Genomic DNA, 22,379 nt, shown 5'->3' on the forward strand with positions numbered 1-22,379 from the left:
CCATAAATGAAATCTCACAAGAAATAGTTCTAAAAAAAAGAAAGAAAAGAAAAAAAGATTTGTTGGTCAATGTTCAGAGGTTATCATCTTCAGAAATGGTCACTATCAAAGTGCCATCAGGATTAACTTGCCGGAACGGGACTGGCTCAGGTTCTTTTGGTGCATGGCTGGAGGAACGTGGTGAAGGCTGTGTAGCACTTCCAAAGGGAGACTCCATCCAGTTGAACACCGGAATCTTTAAATGTCTGCAAGTGTTCGCGGTAAAAAAGGGACCTTTACAGACTCTTTTCAGCATATCCTCAGGAAGCTTTTCAGTCATCAGCTTGAAGGCATGATCAAGACCATGCTCAAAGCCAGGAATTGCGGTATCCGCCAACTCCCTCCGGTACTCTCCAGACTTCTTGAAAGCCTCCACAGCTTCACGTCCAGCACTCCTCAGTCTCTTGACTAACATGGATATCTTTGTTTGGAGGACAAGAAGTTGATCCTCACTGTTGGAAAGCTTTGCCATCTTGATTTCCTTGTCTTTTAGATGGACAACCAAGATACCCTCCAGTTCTTGATTTCTCAGATGCAGCTTGAACCTCTCAAACTCAATAGAGAGTTTCTCTCCAACCAGCTGCTGGCTAACCTTATTCGCCGTGTCCCTCTCTTTTACTGCCTTGTCTCTTTGCTTCTCAAGATGGACGACGCTGTTGCTGAGTCGCTGGATTATTCTTTAACTTTCTCCACCTCTTGATTTCTCAGCACGTCCCTTTCTTCAGCAACGTGAGCATGATCAGATTCCAAGGCTACAATTTTACTTTGGAGTTCTGTGGAATTCCTTGTTAAGGTGGACACTTTGGAGGATAAAAACTTACTCCGGCGAATCAGGGCTTTGGCCAGATATGCATGCTTGTAGGTGTTCCTGAAAAGCACCCGGGGCCGGATATATGAATGATAAAAATTTCATGTGGAAATAAAGCTGGAATTGCAAAATAAATCTTACTCAGCTAATTTGGAGGACAACACGTGCAGAGGGAGGTTGTCTGTTGCTGCCTTGTCATCTAAGGCCACACCATGCTCCAGCCACTCTCTCATTTTGGTGGGACTGGTCAGAAGACCGCCCTTTGCTGATATCGTCCACTGGGGAGCCCAGGTGGCAGTGTGTGGCTTGGCAGGGCCTTCAAAAACCTGATCACTGCCAGAGTGCTCTGAAGGTGATGTGCCTCACGACACAGGAGAAGATCTCAATGACCTTGAAGAAAACGGAGAAGCATGGGCTGTGTAAGCCTCAAAAGCATCACGACTTAAAGGAGTTGGAATCACTGGTGGAACTGTGCGGGAAGAAGATTCATTGAAAAGGGGTACAGGAATCCTGAGAATAGGAATGGTCTTGCTGGAAGAGGAACCTTGAAAGGTCTTTTTCTTGCTGGCTGCTCCTGGACGAGGTGGCTTTGGGACACTGGTTGAGTCACTTTTCGGACCTTCCCCAAAGGTCCCAGTCTTGATCCTTTTCTCCTTTCCCCTTGTTCAGGGAGGCGACGGCAACTGTTTCCAGCTCTTATCCCTGCTTGATCTGCGATGGGAAGGGGCCTCAGAAGGACTGTCCTCACTCAAAATTTCAATAGGACTCTCGTCTTCCTTTGTGTCCGGAAGGCCAGTTTCCTCCTTTACCTCTCGAAGAACTTCTTTCAAAGTCTTTAGTTCAGAATCTGCAGGGATTTTGGCCACTGGTTTCGGAAGATTTGCGGAGGGGACCGAGGAATCATCTTTTGATCCTTGCGATCTATTTTGTTCTGACTTGGCGGCTGTCCGAGAAAGATTATACCTGTGAAGAAGGGTCTCCCTATCCAATGGCATGTTGGGGGCTGCAAAAGACAAACTTCTCAGAAAGAGTAAACAAATGGTTCTTTGGTGAGAGAGATTGGACAAGGGGGCTCACTAGACATCACTCCCCATAGAATAAGGGAAGCTTCAAAGTCCATCTCGCGATCATGAATGAGAGCCCCCTTTCCTTTCAAAATTTTTTTGTAAAAAAGTTCTTCCTTTTCTCCTAAAAGAAGTTTATCATTCAACCTCCCAATTTCTTGGGGGGGAAAGGGTAGACCAGGCACAGGAGACATGCCCTGGAGGAACCTTGCAGGCTATGAATCTATCTTTCCATCTCTTATGAGTCTGCTCGAAGAGATCCCTCTTCCAGAACCATGAACTTACAGTTGGCCGAGCCACGCTTGCTGAAATTGTACCAACCCACTCTGCTAAGGGCTCTGATGGAAGACAAGCATCTAAATAGGTCCAAACTACATTCAACGCCGAAACGGTACCAACACCCCATAAAGGCGATGGGATATCTCCATCCGTTCAGTGCCAGCATATCAGGGTTAAGCCCGTAGTACTCTAGGGTCTGTCTAACAAAAGGACATAGAGGAAACCTTAGACCTCCCAACAAAGAGTCAAAATATAGAGGATTCTCTCCTCTGGCGAGCAGATTTGCTCTTTCGCAAGGACTAGGAAGCCCCACTTGGAAGTCATCGAGAATCATAAAGGTTGTCTTCATCTATTCCACATGGTGCGGACTTAGAAGACTGGGGTAATCAAGAGGTCCTAGTCTGGAGTCTACAGAAGGAGAATCTACAAACGAAAGGAGCCAAAGATAGGCTTCAATGGCCATACCCGCACGATCAGGGGGAGCGTCTTGAAGAGGCGTTGTTGGAAAACCTGAGGGAGAGTCGCCTGCCTTGGTAACAGGGGTTTCTTCTTCTTCTTCTTCCTCCTTGATCGAGGGTTTCGAAGGGTTCTTGTTGAAGGGACAAGTCCTCTTGGTACTCTTCTTTCTCATCTCATCCAGAAAGGCGCAAATAGACCTTCCCAGAGAATGGTGGATTCACTCAATCTTGTTAAACTCAGAGATTCAAAGAAAGCGACGAAAGTTGCAGAATGATCAGTGATGAGAAGGGGTTGCTGGCGTTCAATTTAGAAAGCCCGCCTCTTGGAGCCAAAAGGGGTGTCCCAAATCTTGCATAGATTTTTGTACCTCATCACTCTGACGCTTCGTTTCTGGAAGCAGAAGAAGGATAACTCGACACCTGGCAACTGAACAAAGGTCTTTAGAAAATTCATACGCTGGCATGAACAGCTCGGGTTGTTGATTCCATTGACGGTTTCTGGCCGAGCATTAAGTTTCATAACTACTTATGTTTTGAAACTTGCAAAGAAGATATACTGCTCTACGGGGAGTCGTTTCATCCTCCCGAGAAGTCTCTTCTAGGAATTAAAAGCACACTAAGGTGGGAAAATATGTAATCTTAATAACAACTGTTTGTCATAAAGATTAGGGGGCCAATGTTATCATCATACTCTCATGGCTCAGAGAATTGATTCCTGGGCCAACTCACGACCGCCTGCTGGGCCTGGACCCGTCTATTGAGCTTGGGCTTTCCTCATTTGGATACCGCCCCAAGAGTTCTCCTGTCGAGAAGTCACCTAATAGCACTAGCCGGATCCTAATTCATGACGGGGCAAGAATGGTCTACGTGGCAAGAACCGCTTTTGGTGAGCCCAGTTCTTCTCCAGCTGGTTACTTGTGTCAGGGGGTCTTACATATTTAGAAGTCTCCTCGAGCCCAGAGATGGCAGTTCCTCGTCCCTATCCATTAGTCTCCAGCATATTGCGCAAATAGAGGCGACTAAGACGTACTCATCTCTTGGGGCTTTTGGCTCCTCAATGGAGTCTCTGATTTATTGGCCTGACTAACTTGATCGTTGGAGGTGGCTTCCCATCCTCAGAGGCTGTCCACTTTCACTTTCTTTTTGTCTCAGGAGAGAACCATGTGGTCAAGATCATATTTCTTGCACCAACACATGTCATCCTCATATCATAAACATGAACATGTCATTTCACCTTCATGCATCACACGTGTTTAACACTAAATAAATTGTCATAGCATAAAGTCATGCATCATATCAGGTTTGGAGCTACGCAATTATATGTACCATGAGAGGGGTAAGAATTTACTTACCCATGACTCCGGCGTGATTCTTTTCTTCTTTAAGGGTTGTTCACAATGTTGGGTTTGCGTGTCTTGTATTCTGTGGGTCCATGTAATTATAGTTTTGGTTGTATTTGTAATTGAAACAGGGTTTGGGTCAATTACTAGTACTGTGTTAAAATTGTAATTACATTGGGATTAGGGTTTTTAGGTTTCCCTATAAATAGTCTTTGTGGGATAACCTATAGGAATCAATTCTTGCAGGGGATTGGGGAACCCATCCCGGGGATAGGGATTGGGTAAGGAAGCAAGGTAACACTTTGTGGGTGTGAGAGTGATGTGAGGTTTTCTAAAACAGTTGAACTTCTTCTTTTCTCTCGGGTGGACATAGGCAAGGTTTTGTCGAACCACGTTAAATCCCTCTTGTGTGCTTTGCTTGTGTTCTTCTATATTCATGGTTGTGCATCCATTATCCCTAACAAGTAATATCAGAGCGAGGTTCAGTGGATCATCGCCGGAGGTGGGCGAAGATCTAGAAAGGAGATGATAGGTGCAAGGAGAATGGAGAAGTCTTCGACGGATTGATCGAAAGTACGATTATAGATCTAGAATCGTGAAGTTTTTTTTTTTAAAATATATATTTCTTATGCTTTGAGCGGATTGGATCAAAGAGAAGAAGAAAAAAAAAAGTTGAGCGGTGGGTGTCGACCGTGAGGAAGAAAAGTTTTTTTTTGAACTTTTTAAACTTATTTTTAATGTAATGATTATTACATGGGTTGAAAAAAAAAAAAAAAAAGGTTGAAAAAGTGAAGTTGGAACGTGGAAGAACTGTAAGAAAAAAAAGGTCGGTTGAAAAAAAAAAAAAAAAAAGGATTTTTTCGTTTTTTTTTTTTTAATCGGATCCATACCGTACAGTTGTTTCCATAGGATTTTGTGTGAAGGAATTTTGTACTGAGTTAAGTGTTCCAAAGATTTTTGGGCGTTCGAGACTCAGTGGAAGTGATGGATCGAGGAGATTTCACTCTGTTGGTATTGAATTTGTCCGTATGGAAATCAATGAACATGTTTTTTTGGGTTGTTGACGGGTATGAAGGGCAATCAGATGGCGGTGAAGAGTTCTAATTTCTCCATAGAACTTTTTAATGGTTATAATGATTTCACCTTGTGGCAACAATGGGTGAAGAACATCCTTATGTGGGAAGGGACTGTTAAGGCTCTCACAAAAAAAAATCAGAAAAGCCAGAGGCGATAAAGGAAGACGAATGGCAAGAGTTGAGGGATCTAGCAAATAGCACGATCCAGTTGTATCTTGCGGATAATGTTCTTCGTGAAGTCATTGGGGTGGCGGATCCAAAGGAAGTCTAGGCAAAGCTAGAGAGCAGGTACAAGTCCAAGTCGTTGACAAATCAGTTGTTTTTCAAGAAACAGTTATATGGACTTCGGTTGTCAGGGGGAGTAAATTTTGACAAGCACCTGGATGAGTTGTCACATCCACCCAGCCGGTACCCTATCTGGCATACCCGGGATGTGATCCACAGCCCCGAAGATCCATAGTTCAGGGACCACATAATCCACATCGACGATAATACAATCATGAACAGATAATAATCATAAACTAATAATGAATGATCATGGAATTCAGAAATAAGATATCAAACATAATCAGAGTGCGGAAATAAATATCAAATCAGATAAATTAAGAAGGCAGTGGGCGGAATCCACTCCTTCACCAAACGGAAGTGAGGTCAAAATTTAGTTAAGTACAAGTCTCAAGTTATAAAGGTAAGTTAAAGTTATTACAATTCTTCTAAGTATACTGTCACAAAAGAAGAGGTAACTACTCATAAGTCTCCTCCACAATAAATATATCTTCTTCAAAGTTGAGGACCATGGAGACCCAACATGACTGCTCCCATACAACTCCGGGGCTAACCCTGGTATGCCTAGTGATCTTCTTTGGTATGGTCACCGAAGTCTTCAACGTAGCCAGCCTCCGGATGGTAGTATGAGGTATCTGGGTCCGCCTCAGGGAGGGTGCCATCAGAGTAATCACCTGTAGAATAGCCTAACAAAATATTGCAACAGAAAAGGAATGAGTTCAAGAGAACTCAGCAAGGAAGTTATTCCACCACACATAAACCACCAGATAATCATAAAATGATGCAGATGATATGAGGCATATAATGCAATATGATTTTATTCTAAGTATGCTGGTCATCTATGGTAGACATGCTTTAAGTCATAGCACCATACTTCTTTAGGTAGTCTCAGTCACTCATCACCGGGGGGAATTGGGTCCTGCATCCCTCTCGGACAAATCCATGGTTGGGGATTTCAGTCACCGCTCTCTCACATCACCGTTTGGTCTAAGTATTGGCACATGTCAAGGTATACCCTAGCCTAATGCAAGTCATTTACTTAATCATATCATGCCAGTTCCAGATACTTCCATTCCTCCCCTCTCGGGATCCTTTCCGGTATCCTTCACACTAGAGTCACGGATATTACTCACCGGACTCATCAACCCTATTGGTCATCCACAAATGGTAAACGGGAAGCTCTCACGTCCCTCTCATGGATCATTTCACCGGTCTTGAGTGCCCGTGAGCCCAAGTCTAACCATTTGTAACTCTACCAATAAATGGCCCCTTTCGGGTAACCGTAATGCAATTTATGTCCTCTCACGGAGTGGATACCGGTCTTGAGCGCCCACAAATCCACACTACTACCACGGGTTGTTCGGTCTCAATGCCCTTCCGAATCGGGTCTGATATGATAGGGACATCCTAGCCATACATCTAGACAAGTCCTATGCATGTCGTTCAATAACCCGGAAAGCGTCAATGGACACCTTCGGAGAATATCCCATACTATTCCCTCCGATGTCCAAGGACAGAAGCACCAGTAGGGTACCCCTCAATCCCGAGTTATACTTAAGCAATCACATGCCCAAGTTCATCATATCAGTTCATAAGATACAACGTCATAATAAACATTCAATTCATGACATTGACATAAGTCATCATATATTGAAATTGATAAACATGATAAAACATTGAAGTAATATAATGTAAACACAAAGCTACTGTTGAAAGACATATGTAGCAAGTCTAACATGATAAGAATATGAAATAGAAACTATATTTACTAGGTTAGGAATACCAAGTCAAGATTTCCATATTCTAGGTAATTACATCGATAACTATCCTTACCTTGAATCGGAGAAGAGAATGGTCCAAGATCACAAGCAAGTGGCCCAAATAGTCTTAAAGTCCTAAACTAGCATATATGAAAGGTTAGAGAAGAAATCAGAACAATCGGAGATCAAACGAATCAGAACTAGGCAAAAGTTGTTGACAACAACTCTATTGGTCGATACATTTGGTCGATAGTATCGACCAATAGTATCGACCAAAACAAATTCCAGGACAGCAAGCTGGCTTTTTGGATTCTTGCCCAGATTTGGTCTTTCGGGTCTCGGATTGACATGAAACTTGGAGGATAGACTAAGCACAACATGGGGAAGCTAATTATCAAGAAACTTTCATAATCCAATGGTCCATTTGGAAATCCCCAAATTGACATATTAAGGTTAAGAGTTGTAGATCATGGCATTGGCTATATCTCAATGCAAATTAGGGGAAAACATGGGGGATTAGGTAGGGAATCGTTTAGAAGTAACATGGAGCACATATGCAAGGTATAGATTAGGTTAATCATGAGCTTCATCTCAGTATTGATAAATAAAGCAAGTTGGTAAGCAATAAATCATGGAAATGTGTAGTCAATGATCATGAGGCGAATCAATAATAGTCATATCGGTGAAAACATCATTGTATGGGGTTTAGAAGGTTCATGGCAAGGTGTATGCAAGGTTGCAGCACCTTGGCCATGGTCCCAACAGTAAAATAGAGAAAAGATGAGTGAGAAAGTGATTAGGAGAGAGAGTCATACCTTTAAAGTGGAACAAGAAAGTAGGAATGAGTGGTTGGCAATGATTGATGAAGAAGATGCTTCACCACTACCAAGGAGGAGTTCTTGGGAGGCTCTCTCACATTCCCAGATGTTAAAAACGCGAGAATAGGGCTCCAGTCTCGAGGAATAAATAAATATTGAAAAGAATATTCCAAGAATCTTTAAATCTGGGCTCAACAGACTTGTTGGTCGATACCTTCGGTTGATGGTATCGACCAATAGTATCGACCAAAACAATCTCTGCAGAATTTTACAGAATAGTTCAGCAACTTTAGGTGCGGACTTGGAGGGCTATACAAGGTCAAATTGCATGGGGTTTTCTCCTACAGTTCACTCAAGAGGTCTAGTTTTAGGGAGTACCTTCGGATTATGCACAGGAGTCCGTTTGCTATTTCAACTGTCTCGCTCTTCATCAGTGCGTAGATTCTAACTTAACACTGGTAACGTGCTCAAGGAAGGAGCAGCATCATCAATGTCCATAAACTGGAATCCCGACATTACGTCATCAACCAGTAGGGCCCATAAGTCCCTCCTACCACCACTTCGGGTCTTCGGACCTACAAACATAACAATGACCGGGTCGGGTCAAGGTTAGGTAAAAGCTGGATTTTACATGAGTTGTCACATCCACCCAGCCGATACCCTATCTGGCATACCCGGGAATGTGATCCACAGCCCGAGGATCAAGGATCGAGCGGCCATGCCTCCCACATACACGATAACATAATTACGAACAATATAATCAACGTTTTAAGCAAGTAATAACTAGATTAAAAAGGATAAGAAATAGATAACCAAATCAGAGTGCGGAAAATCATAAGGTATCAAGTATATATAAAGGTAATCTCAAAAGAGAGAGAGAGAGAGAGAGAGAGAGAGAGAGAGAGAGAGAGAGAGAGAGAGAGAGAGAGAGAGAGATCGGAAGTCATTCCCTCCAGAGCAGCGGAAAGTGGTTAATTAAGTTAAGTTACAAACTCAGTGTCAAAGAGTAAATCCATACAAGTTAACATAACAAGTCCAAGTTCCAGAATGACAGAAAAGGGCCTAAGCTAGGGTCTCCTCGATCTTGTATAAGGTGTCCTCGTATGTATACACAAAACAAACCAAGCACGGCATCTCCCATAACAAGGTCGAGCTAATCCTGGTACGAAGGGTAATCACCCTCGGTACCTTCACCGTAACCTTCGTAATGGCCAGGACCTTCACCGTAGTATGAGGGATCCTGCTCCACCTTGTAGTAGGAGCCATCAATGTCTTCAGTACCTACAGATAAGTCTAACAAAAACAATTGCACAAAAGGAATGAGTTCCAAAAGAACTCAGCAAGGCGAGTCGTTCCACAATACACAATTCATATGATACAAGTCATGATATGATGCAAGATGATATGAAACAATAATGCAATATGATTCTAACTCTGAGTATGTTAGTCTCTAAGGAAGACATGCTTTAAGCCATAGCACCATACTTCTTTAGGTCGTCTGTCACTCCCCCTCAATCATACATGATATCTTGGGTCTGTCGAGGTAATTGGGTAAACTCCTCATCATAAACCATGGTTGGGGATTAGGTCACCACTCTCTCACATCACCATTGGTATAAGTATTGGCGCATGTCACGGCAAAGCCTAGCCCAATGCAAGTCATCTACTCAGTCGTATCAAGTCAGATCCGGATACTTCCCCTATGGCACCGACCAACTCGGTTCCGTATCCTTAACACTAGATTCAGCGTATCCTATGGCTACAACCAACTTGGACTACGGACTCATCAATCCTATTGGTCATCCACAAATAGTAGATGGGAAGCTCTCACGTTCCCTTACGGATATGACTCCCGATCTCGGGCTGCCTGATCGTGTCGCTAACCAATCAAAAATAAAATCCTATACTAATCTAGCAAGCAGAAAGTACGGGGTCGAACTATGGGGAGCTAAAAGGCTAAGTCACTAAGATTGAATTCAACAAAACTAAATTTACTAATTAATGCAAAAACGTTAACTATGAAAACGTGAAGATCTGTGGGATTTCGAATCCCCAATGCTTTTCCCTAACCGATATAACTCTACACTTCAAAGTAAATCAGGGATGGTTTCCTAGATATGCCCTATCTTTGCAAGACTATCATCCTTCGCCGAAGCTTGGTACGCTTAGTTCGCTGAGCTATAAAACATCTTTGGCCAAACTCAAACACAATCAACTAGAAGATATAGAACAATCAAATTAATGAAATAAGCATGGTTCATCTACATCCCAAAGAAAAGGAACTAGCTACTCATTATCACAAAGTTCATAAGAAAAATAAAGATGAAACATAGGGGGAGAGAGAGAGATAAGAGCCGTGTTCGCCGTCTTCTCTTCTTCTCTGTGGCTGGCTTCTCTTTTATGTCTCCCACACACAATGAATCCCTTCTCTTTATCCGTCCATTTGACTTTTATTCTTTCGAATTTTGAAAAAAATCAAAACTGGAAAGTTGTAGATATTTTCAATATCGTTCCACAGAATCTTGAATCACCAAAATCCAAGCTCATATAAGAGAGATATGTCCAAAATACTGAAGGTAGGTCTGTTTACCCGATTTTCAGATTTATTACCAATTTTGTTCCTTAGACCTCCACCTGTCTCCAATTTGACTAAGATCTCACTTTTCATGATTTATTGGGCAGCAAGATTGAATGTCATGATTTAAAATCCACCAATATCTAATATATTTGTCAACTTTACTCCATATTATCTCTAATATCCAAAATCACCTTATTCCTGAAAAATACACAAAAATACTCAATTAGCTCTCTTTAATTAAATAAGTATGGAGAATTAAATCAAATAAATAATGGTAAATGCATGCTTATCACTGCCTGTGAGCCCAAGTCTAGCTATTTGCAACCCTACCAATAAATGGCCCATAACGGGTATCCATAGCATGATCTATGTCCTCTCACGGGGTGGTTACCGGTTTTGAGCGTCCATCAAATCACATTATTACCACGGGTTGTTCGGTCTCAATACCCTTCCGATTCGGGTTTGATACAAAAGGATAGTCCTAGCCATACATCTAGACAATCCTATGTATGTCATCCAATGATCCGGGAAAGCGTCGGTGGACACCTTCGGAGAACATCCCATACTATTCCCTCCGATGTCCAAGGACAGAAGTGTCGGTAGGACACTTCCCAATCCCAAGTCATGCTTAGTCATTCACATGCTCAATCTCATCATATCATACATGATCAATAATTCATCATATAAACCAAGACATAATATAACATGACCATTCATATATGTAATCATAAAGAATAATTAAGCATGATATTCCGAATGACATGTAATGTCACATCCACCCAGCCGGTACCCTATCTGGCATACCCGGGATGTGATCCACAGTCCCGAAGATCCATAGTTCAGGGACCACATCATCCACATCGACGATAACACAATTATGAACAATCAATATTTAAACTAACAATCGATAACAATAGAATTCAGAAAATGAGATACCAAGGATAATCAGAGTATGTAAGTAAATATCATATCGGTTAAATTAAGAAGGCAGAGGGCGGAATCCACTCCTTCAGATAAGCGGAAGTGAGGTCAAAATTTCGGTAAGTACAAGTCTCAAGTTATGAAGATAAGTTAAAGTTATTACAATTCTTCCAAGTTTAATTGTCACAAAAAGGGGGTGGGTAACTACTCATAAGTCTCCTCCAAAATAAATATGTCCTCTTCAAAGGTGAAGACCATGGAGACCCAACATGACTGCTCCCATACTATCTCAGGGCTAACCCTGATACGCCGAAGGATCTACTTCGGTACCGTCACCGAAGTCTTCATTGTAGCTAGCCTCCGGATAGTAGTATGAGGTATCCGGGTCTGCCTCAGGGAGTGTACCATCAGAGTATTCACCTGTAGAGTAGCCTAAAACAGAAAAGGAATGAGTTCAAAAGAACTCAGCAAGGAAGTTATTCCACGACACATAAGCCACAAGAAAATCATAACATGATGCAGATGATATGAAGCATATAATGCAATATGATTCTATTCTAAGTATGCTGGTCATCTATGGTAGACATGCTTTAAGTCATAGCACCATACTTCTTTAGGTAGTCTCAGTCACTCATCACCGGGGCGGGGGGGGGAATTGGGTCTTGCATCCCTCTCGGACAAATCCATGGTTGGGGATTTCGGTCACCACTCTCTCACATCACCATTTGGTCTAAGTATTGGCGCATGTCAAGGTAAAGCCTAGCCCAATGCAAGTCAACTACTTAATCATATCATTTCAGTTCTAGATACGTCCATTCCTCCCCTCTCGGGATCCTTTCCGGTATCCTTCACACTAGAGTCACGGATATTACTCACCGGACTCATCAACCCTATTGGTCATCCACAAATGGTAAACGGGAAGCTCTCACGTCCCTCTCACGGATCATTTCACCGGTCTTGAGTGCTTGTGAGCCCAAGTCTAGCCATTTGCAACCCTACCAATAAATGGCCCCTTTCGGGTAACCGTAATGCAATTTATGTCCTCTCACGGAGTGGATACCGGTCTTGAGTGCCCACAAATCCACACTACTACCACGGGTTGTTCAGTCTCAATGCCCTTCCGAATCGGGTCTGATATGATAGAGACATCCTAGCCATACATCTAGACAAGTCCTATGTATGTCATCCAATAACCCGGGAAAGCGTCGATGGACACCTTCGGAGAACATCCCATACTATTCCATCCAATGTCCAAGGACAGAAGCACCAGTAGGGTACCCCTCAATCCCAAGTTATACTTAAGCAATCATATGCCCAAGTTCATCATATCAGTTCACAAGATACAACATCATAATAAACATTCAATTCATGACATTGACATAAGTCATCATATATTGAAATTGTTAAACATGATAAGATATTGAAAAAACATAATGTAAACACAAAGCTATTGTTGAAAGACATATGTAGCAAGTCTAACATGATAAGAATATGAAATAGAAACTATATTTACTAGGTTAGGAACACCAAGTCAAAATCCCATATCCTAAGTAATTATATCGATAACTATCCTTACCTTGAATCGGAGAAGAGAATGGTCTAAGATCACATGCAAGTGGCCCAAATAGTCTTAAAGTCCTAAACAAGCATATATGAAAGGTTAGAGAAGAAATCAGAACAATTGGAGATCAAATGAATCAGAACTAGGCAAAAGTTGCTGACAGCAACTCTATTGGTCGATACATTTGGTCGATAGTATCGACCAATAGTATCGACCAAATCAATTTTCGGACAGCAAGCTGGCTTTTTGGATTCTTGCCTAGATTTGGTCTTCCGGGTCTCGGATCGACACGAAACTTGGAGGATAGTCTAAGCACAACATAGGGGCACTAATTATCAAGAAATTATCATAATCCAATGGTCCATTTGGAAATCCCCAAATTGACATATCAAGGTTAAGAGTTGTAGATCATGGCATTGGCTACATCTTAATGCAAATTGGGGAAAGACATGGGGGATTAGGTAGGGAATCATTTAGAAGTAACATTGAACTCATATGCAAGATATAGATTAGGTTAATCATAAGCTTCATCTCAGTTTTGGTAAATAAAGCAAGTTGGTGAGCAATAAATTATGGAAATGTGTAGTTAATGATCATGAGGTGAATCAATCATAGTCATATCGGTGAAAACATCATTGTATGGGGTTTAGAAGGTTCATGGCAAGGTGTTTGCAAGGTTGCAGTACCTTGGCCATGGTCCCAACAGTAAAATAGAGAAAAGATGAGTGAGAAAGTGATTAGGAGAGAGAATTATACCTTGAGAGTGGAACAAGAAAGTAGGAATGAGTGGTTGGCAATGATTGATGAAGAAGATGCTTCACCACTACCAAGGAGAAGTTCTTGAGAGGCTCTCCCACGTTCCCAGATGTTAAAAACGCTAGAATAGGGCTCCAGTCTCGAGGAATAAATAAATAGAAAAGAATATTCTAGAGAATCTTTAAACTTGGGTTCAACAAACTTGTTGGTCGATACATTTGGTCGATAGTATCGACCAAAACATGTTTCTGCAGAATTTTACAGAATAGTTCAGCAACTTTAGGTGTGGACTTGGAGGGCTATACAAGGTCAAATTGCATGGGTTTTTCTCCTACAGTTCACTCAAGAGGTCTAGTTTTAGGGAGTACCTTCGGATTATGCACAGGAGTCTGTTTGATATCTCAACTGTCTCACTCTTTATCAGTGCACAGATTCTAACTTAACACTGATAATGTGCTCAAGGAAGGAGCAGCATCATCAATGTCCATGTACTGGAGTTCCGACACCACGTCCTCAAACAGCAGGGCCCACAAGTCCCTCCTACCACCACTTCGGGTCTTCAGACCTACAAACACAACAATGACCGGGTTGGGTCAAGGTTAGGTAAAAGCTGGATTTTACATGTAACATAGTATTACTGATATAAAATGCATACAACAGTCATACATGGCTAAGGAATACACTAATGGAGTATATCTACTAAGTTTTCAAAGTAGAAGTAGATTCGCATAATTAGTGTACTTAGGGTAACAACCGTCCTTACCTTAATCGAGTCGGAAATAATACCAAGAATCACCAAGAATAGCCCAAAAGTCAGTGTTTGTACCCTAGACAACACATAAGCAACATTAGAGAAGAAAACAATCGAATCGGAGGTCAAACGAAGTAAATCGGCCAAGGACAGAGTTGCTGTCATATCTTGGTCGACTGGCTGGTCGACTGTCAGTTGACCAGAGCAAATAGTAACAGGCAGAAATGGAGAATTGACCCGAAACTAATTTTTCGGGTGCTCGATCGATATGAAACTTGGAAAGAATGATCATGGCAATATAAGGACACTACACACTAAATTTTATCATGATCCAACGGTCCAAATATGAATACCCAAATCGAAACCCTATGTTCCATATGTAAGACATCAAGAATTGAATTGGAATTGATTGTAATTGCAAGGAATGATGGGAAATCAACTAAAGGGATGATAAGAACTAAATTAGAATCATGAATCAATAGTAATTTAGACCTAACACACATCTACACATCAGTGTGAATTAAAGAATAGGTTGAAATGAAAGAAATCATGAAGTTGCAATGTAAGTAATCATAATGGAAGTATATAATGGCAAGAATGAAGTGAGGTTAATGGAAATGAAAGGGGGAGCTTATGTCCAAGTGTTTGCAAGGTTGCAGCACTTCAGCCATGGTCCCAAGAGTAGAAATTAATAGGAGATTGAGTAGATTAGAAGGAGAAGAAAAGAATCCATACCTTGAAACAATGATTGAGATGGAATGCCAATGATTAGAGTCAATATTCTTCACAAACACCAAGAGATGGCCTAGGGAATGTCACTCCTCGTTCTCTGGAGTGCCGATGATTAGGGTAGACCTTCATTCACGAGTTCCAAAAAGGTAGGGTCAAAATGGTCAAGATTTTTGTTATTTTTCGAAGTTAACAACTGCTGGTCGACTGGTCAGTCAACCAAGCAGTCGACCAAGGCTGACAGCAACATTATAGTGTGGATTTGGAAGGCCAGACTGATCTGAATTGAGTTGGATTTTCTCCTACAAGTCAATCAACAAGCCTAGTTCCAAGAAATACCTTCGGATTGAGCACGGGAGTTCATTAGGTGCTTCAACTAATTCAATCTTCTTCGATGCATAGATTTTCACTAAACACTGACAATGTGCTCAAGTAAGGGGCAACACTGTCAATGTCCATAGGCTTTGGATCAAGCACTGAATCTTCAACTATGAGGGTTCACAAGTCTCTTCTACCTCCACTCCGGGTCTTCGGACCTACAACAGTACAAAATTCGGGCCGGGACAGGGTTAGGATAAGGCCGGATTTTACATGAGTTCAATAGGATTTTGACGGAATTGTTGGGTCTTGATGAGGAGATCAAGGAGGAAGATAAGGCGTTACTCTTGAAGGCATCATTGTCTCAGTCATTTGATCACATTGTGACCACATTACTTTTTGGTAAGGATACTTTGAAACTTGACGATGTTATTACTACATTGCTAATTAATGAAACACGACGAAAAAATACCAGTGATAGGGAGTCAGGTGTAAGGGGTGGTCATAGGAGAGTTAGATCAAATGGGAGAATGGAGGGGTCTAGAAAGTCAAGGGGTCGCTCAAAGTCTGTTGGTCTCAAAGTAGCTTGTTACTATTGCAAAGAGGAAGGTCATATAAAGAAAGATTGTCTAAGGCATAAGGAGGATAGGAAAAGGAAGGACGGGGAGAGTGATGAATCATCTATTGCTATCTTATTGAGCAATGATGGAGGAGATGATGTCCTTCTAACTTCATCATCACGTTTGAATACTTCAGATTGGATTTTAGACTCTGCGTGTTCTTTTCACATGTGTTTAGTCAGGAATCAATTTGCTACATATCATGCATGTGAAGGTGGTACAGTCAAGATGGCAAATAATGCGGAAAACAGGGTTGTTGGAGTTGGGACTGTGCAGATTCGTATGTTTGATGGGATTGTGCAAACTTTGACTAGGGTTAGACGTGTGCCAGATCTAAGGAAGAATATGATTTCATTGAGTACTCTAGATTCTAAAGGTTTCAGATGGTCATTTGAAGGTGGGGTTCTCAAGGTTTCAAGGGGATCAATGGTTGTGATGCGGGGAAAGATGATTAGTAAGTTGTACAAGCTTGCAGGGAGTGTTAAAACAGGTGGAGCTCCAGTTGACACTTTCGCAAGGGGTCAAGGTAGTCAAAATTTGTAGGTTGTTCAGGCGCAAAACAAGGGCAAATCTGGAAAGAAGCAAGTGACTTTCGCTTCGAATTTGGTGAGTCGCAGTGATCTCTCGGAGCTAGCTGTGACAAAAGGAGAGATGGAGCCACGTCACGTTGTATAGCGGCAATGAGTTGTATGGGACACCCCAAGTGGGGGGGTGTGCCATGCTAGTTTAGTGATGGCGGTAACAAAAGCATCCTTGGAGAGGATGTGGGCCATGCAGTAAGGTGTGGTGGATACATAGAGACGGGTGATTGCAGATAGACATCATCAACGGTTTTCTTCAAGGTGGTTTGCTGAATTCAAGCCAAGGTGGAGATTGTTGGGTTTGAGTGTCTTGTATTATGTGGGTCCATGTAATTATAGTTTTGGTTGTATTTATAATTGAAACAAGGTTTGGATCAATTACTAGTACTGGGTTAAAATTGTAATTACATTGGGGTTAGGGTTTTTAGGTTTCCTTATAATTAGTCTTTGTGGGATAACCCTGTAGGAATCAATCCCGCAGGGGATTGGGGAACCCATCCCAGGGATAGGGATTGGGCAAGGAAGCAAAGAGTAACACTTTGTGGGTGTGAGAGTGGTGTGAGGTTTTTTGAAATAGTGGAACTTCTTTTCTCTCGGGTGGACGTAGGCAGGGTTTTTCCGAACCACATTAAATCCCTCTTGTGTGCTTTGCTTGTGTTCTTCTCTGTTCGTGGTTGTGCATTCATTATCCCTAACACACAATTCGATCAGTACCTTAAGCTGACGGACAATTCCTCATTATTTTCTCTTTTCTTCTCCACTCTCTCTCTCTCTCTCTCTCTCTCTCTCTCTCTCTCTCTCTCTCTCTCTCTCCTCCCCTCTTCCTCCACCCCAAACCCTCCTTTATATTTACATTACAAATTATATGTCCATATTATATTTACATTATAAATTATATGTTCGATTTGTGTTATATGTAATACTTACTATATGTATCATATCTTAGTTAATGGATTCTTAATCACGGGCCCTTACTTATGGGTTTATGAGCCCACCTCAATCCCTTACATAATGGCTATTCGAAGATTTAGTTATTGGTACCTTCGAGTTTAGAAAATTCTAACGATTTCGTATAATTCCAACATATGTAAGGCCCACGGATGAAACTGGGTTTCAACCCATTTAAGGATTTAAAATTCATTTCTATTCGTATCATTTTTCAATTATCCAAAACTCCCTCGACACTTTAGGTATGTCAGTGCCCTTGTGATTGAGGCTAGGGTGTCACTATCAATATTAGGCTCAAAATCATTATTTAATATTCTTACTAATGAGAAATGTCTTAAACAAGTAAATTGTACCTCACTAGGGTGACTTCAGCATTCAAAGTGTCTTGGGGTTCACTTGCTAATTCCATCCTCAATCCGTGATTCCATAGGTTGAACTGATTCATTACCCAGAAAATCAAATGGTTCACATTAGACAGGAATCTTTAGGTGCATGTTTTATAGATTCTACCGTTGTAGACCGAGAAAGCTTGGCAAGATCAAGCGCATCCATTTCAGCAAGGAAAGACCTAATGGGGACCTCACGAAGCATCCTATAAAGAGTAGCATTGCAGTGCTTCATATCACAGAAAACTTTGCCGCACTTTTTACATAACATGTAAATTTCATATTTTAAAAAAGGGATAATTACTATTGCCCCCTTATACTTTGGTTTTATTACTAATCAAACCTCCTTCTTTATGAAATTACTATTGTCCCCCTCACTTCTAAAGGTGTTAAGTGGCTGTTAACATCAAATATAAAATGTCTAATTTGCCCTTCATTAAAATTAAGAAGTAAAAAATATGGCATTACCCTCATTTATATAAACTATATTAAATGTCAATTATATCCTTAAAATCTTTTTTTTTTTAGAATTAGTTTTGGATTTGGTGAGACCACATACTTATGGTTGTTGAAACTCTCACATTCCACTTAAATTTTTCATAATTACAATGAAATTTTTACAAACAAATTAGCTTATAATATGCTAGGAAATTTGGTAACATGCATAATAGTCAGCATATATTAAGTGATTTTCAATTTCGAACTTTGAATTAAATTTGATATTTCTTAATATTTTAGTTTCTATTTGAAGTTTTATTTAATTACATCTTTCCTTTATTTGGTAATTTCTTTTTTTTTTCCACTAAAAGGATCATTATATTAAACGAAGAAGAAATATTAAAAATACATCAATTAATACCTTATGAGGAACCAACCTTCTTTACCTGCAACAACTGTTGCCCCCAATACACCCTCCCTTACTGGTTCCTACTTAAATTAGAAAACTACTAACTCATAAAACGAAATCTAGGACGTCTAGAGGCATCCACATCAAGTTCATTAAGGATTGAAGCTGACCAATGAATGTTAACATCAAAAGTTCCTGTCCTAGCTGCCGAATTTGCCAAAAAATCTTTTTCTGTATTAGTTTCAGGATAGCAATGTGAAATCTTCCAATCTATAGTCAGCAAATATTCTTGTAAGTCTCTCCACATATGAAAGATATACCAAGGTATTTTCTTCTACTGTATTAAAGTCACCACAGCTTTTGAATCACTTTCTACCCAAAGGTTTGTAATATGTAAATGCCTTGCCCAACGTAATTCGTGAATGAAAGTTTCCAATTCAGCCTCAAAGTTGGTTTTAACATCTAAAAAAATACTGAAATTGAAAACCACCGCAACAACTTCATTTCGAAATACTCCTCCACTGCCAGACCTTCCTGGATTGCCCAAATAAGACCCATCAATATTTAGTTTTACCCATCCTGGAGAACACCAAAAAATTTCTTGTGGAGGAGCAGCACTAAAAATAGAGAAGTGAAGGCCCAATCTTCTTGCATCCGAAAAAATGGTAGGAGTTACTAAAAATTATATTTTCAAACCAATGGGGCATTCCGAGAATTGAACTCGGGACCTCTCGCACCCTAAGCGAGAATCATACCACTAGACCAAATGCCCATATGCCTAAAAAAATAATTGTTGATGCCTAGGATTGAAGAAAAATCACATCTTTTCTTAATTCAGTAGTTTCTTTTAAAAAAGAAATGTGAATTTAAGGTTAATTTTCCCCCATAGTTAATTAAGGATAGTATTAAAACTTGACAAAAGAGTAAATAAGTAAAACAATAATTCCTGGGTTATTTTTGGGATTATGAAAAATATATAGATGCCACACCATCAGTAAACTAACGGAGCTTAACGGTTGGGGGCATTAGTAATTGTAGACAAAATTAAAGGTTGGATTATCAATTTTAAAAAGTACAGGGGATAAAGTAGTAATAAAATCAAAGTACAAGGGGGCAACAATAATTATCCCTTAAAAAAAATAGGGAAAGAGATACCCCACAAGTTCTTAAGAAAAGGTGAGAGAGCCACATAATTCTTTTGAGCATGAGGATCTTCACTCGAGTAGTTAAGAGGGGGAACTCATTTTTTGGAGGATAAGTAACAATTTAAAGCACATGACCAATACAGGCCAGGGCCTCCTTAAGATCCATCAATGCATAACAGCTAGGTGAAATAGGGCTCACATGAACCCAAACAATCACCTTTTTAGACTCAAGGGTCAAACCCAAGAGCCTCAGACGAGATTGGCGGATGTTGAAGGAAAATTTTCCCTACCCACCAAGGGCTTAAGTCCCACACTTTATCACAATCCGAAGAGGAAGAAAACTCAGCAGTGAAAGACCCAAGTCTAGCATTAAACACATATAATACTAGTTGTTTACTCCCCAATGCCAATTGTTGGTACAACCTCAAAGGGGGATGAATAGGTGGCAACTAGTGAAATTGCCTAATTTTTTGGTTTGATTGCAAATTCAAGATAAATTGAAAATTCAAATGAAATTAAATAAAACAAACAACCACAACACAATAATTTATAGTGGTTCGACTTTACAAATCTACGTTCACTTCTCTCTTGGCCTTAAGAGAGATTTCCACTAGCGATTCTCTTTCAATACGGTGGGTAGAGAATCAAACCCTTACAATCTTTGTTCAATAGGGCAAGAATACCATTTACAATCTTTGTTTATCCTAGGGCAAGAACACCCTCTTCAATCTTTGTTCACGGGTAAGAGTACCTGATTCGTCCAAAATCTGCTCAGCCCTTAGATCTCCTGAGAATGACCTGCAAAAACGAACGTCAGATGTGGCCCGACCGCTGGGATTGGGAGTCCACCTCCGAAGGCTAAGTCAGTTGATGAATTTAATCACAAACGGCTCTGCTAGAGCACAGAGCTAAGGAATGAATAACGAGAATACGATTCAGATTGTATCCGTCACCCTACCTTGTGAGTAGGTGATGTCTTATATAGACTGTACCTTCGAATCTTCTTCGTTGGATGTATTTGAGCCTTCTTCGGATAGTCGTTGGATCTTAACAGATTGATTCGTTGAGTGATAGATCTCTACTAGGTTGGACTAGTAGATGACTCCTTTGATAATACGATCGTTATATGGTAGTTATCCATATAATAGCGATGAGTGACAGCCGCCAAATGGTGCTAGCCGTCTCTGGGTTGATTAACCTATTCCAATCGTATTGGATTAGGGCGTGCTTGTGACTGAGTTAGTTTTCTTCCTCAGCAAGCCATCTTCCAGACCTGGCTCGCTCTTAAGCCAGTAGATTCCTTTCGTCCCGACCGGAGTTGAGGATCGAACAAAGTTTGAACCAGGTTTGGTCATATTTTCTCCATATCACGAGCCCCCCAGACCAAGCATTCGGACGACCCCGAGTGTAAAATCCAGCCCTATTCTAACCCTAACCCTAACCTGGATCCACTGTTGTTTTTAGGTCCGAAGACCCGAAGCGGTGGTAGAAGAGACTTATGGACCCTTTTGATTGATAAGTGTGAGTCGGAGACCGAGCCCATGGACATTGACGATGATACCCCTTACTTGAGTACATTGTCGGTGTTTAATGAAAGTCTACGCATCGGAGAAGAAGGATTTAGTTGAAGTACCTAATGGACTCCCATGCACAATCCGAAGGTATTCCCCGGAACTAGACTTCTTGATTGAATTGTAGAAGAAAACCCCAATCAATTTGACCTTGTATAGCCCTTCAAAACCCTGTGTGAAGTTGCTCGACTTTTCTTGTTGAATTATATTTTGGTTGATGCCATCGACCAAGGACCATCGACCAAAGTTTCCCAGTCAGACAAGTTAATGATTCTTTGGAATATTCCCTATTCTATTTATACAAGCCTTGTGTTTTGAGCCCTATGGCAATCATTTTCACTCCTGAGAACGTGGGGGGAGCTTCCCAAAGCAACTCCTAGGCACTTGTGAAGAAGACTCCACCAAAACTCATTGTTAATCTTTGTTTCTTGTCTCCATCTACAACTACAAGGTATGATTCATCACTTCAACTCTCTATTCTATCTTTTTCTATTCTTTTCTATTCCTCTCTTGCTGTTGAGACCTTGGAGATGGTGCTACAACCTTGCAACCATCACTCCAAGTGTCCACTCTTGCTTAACCTATGATCCTCTCACCTACCTATTGATGCTATGCCCCCATTTCAAGCCTAACATATACATTCCTTGATTTTCTTCTTAACATCATGCCTTCTTGTACAAAACTAAGGTATATAGTATGCTATGTACATGTTTATCACTAGCATATGATCCTAATTGAAT

The 22,379-nt window shown here is 40.9% G+C and overlaps 1 non-coding gene across 1 annotated transcript; it reads right to left on the bottom strand.

Moving 5' to 3' along the window:
* Positions 1–19,623: 19,623 nt before the first annotated feature.
* Positions 19,624–19,695, bottom strand: TRNAP-AGG (transfer RNA proline (anticodon AGG)). Its single transcript has one exon. It is a non-coding gene; the product is annotated as a tRNA-Pro (tRNA).
* Positions 19,696–22,379: the final 2,684 nt, after the last annotated feature.

Source organism: Hakea prostrata, chromosome 1, assembly GCF_041222555.1.
Source record: "Hakea prostrata isolate BN-2017 chromosome 1, UWA_Hpros_2, whole genome shotgun sequence".
In the NCBI taxonomy this organism is placed as follows: Eukaryota; Viridiplantae; Streptophyta; class Magnoliopsida; order Proteales; family Proteaceae; genus Hakea; species Hakea prostrata.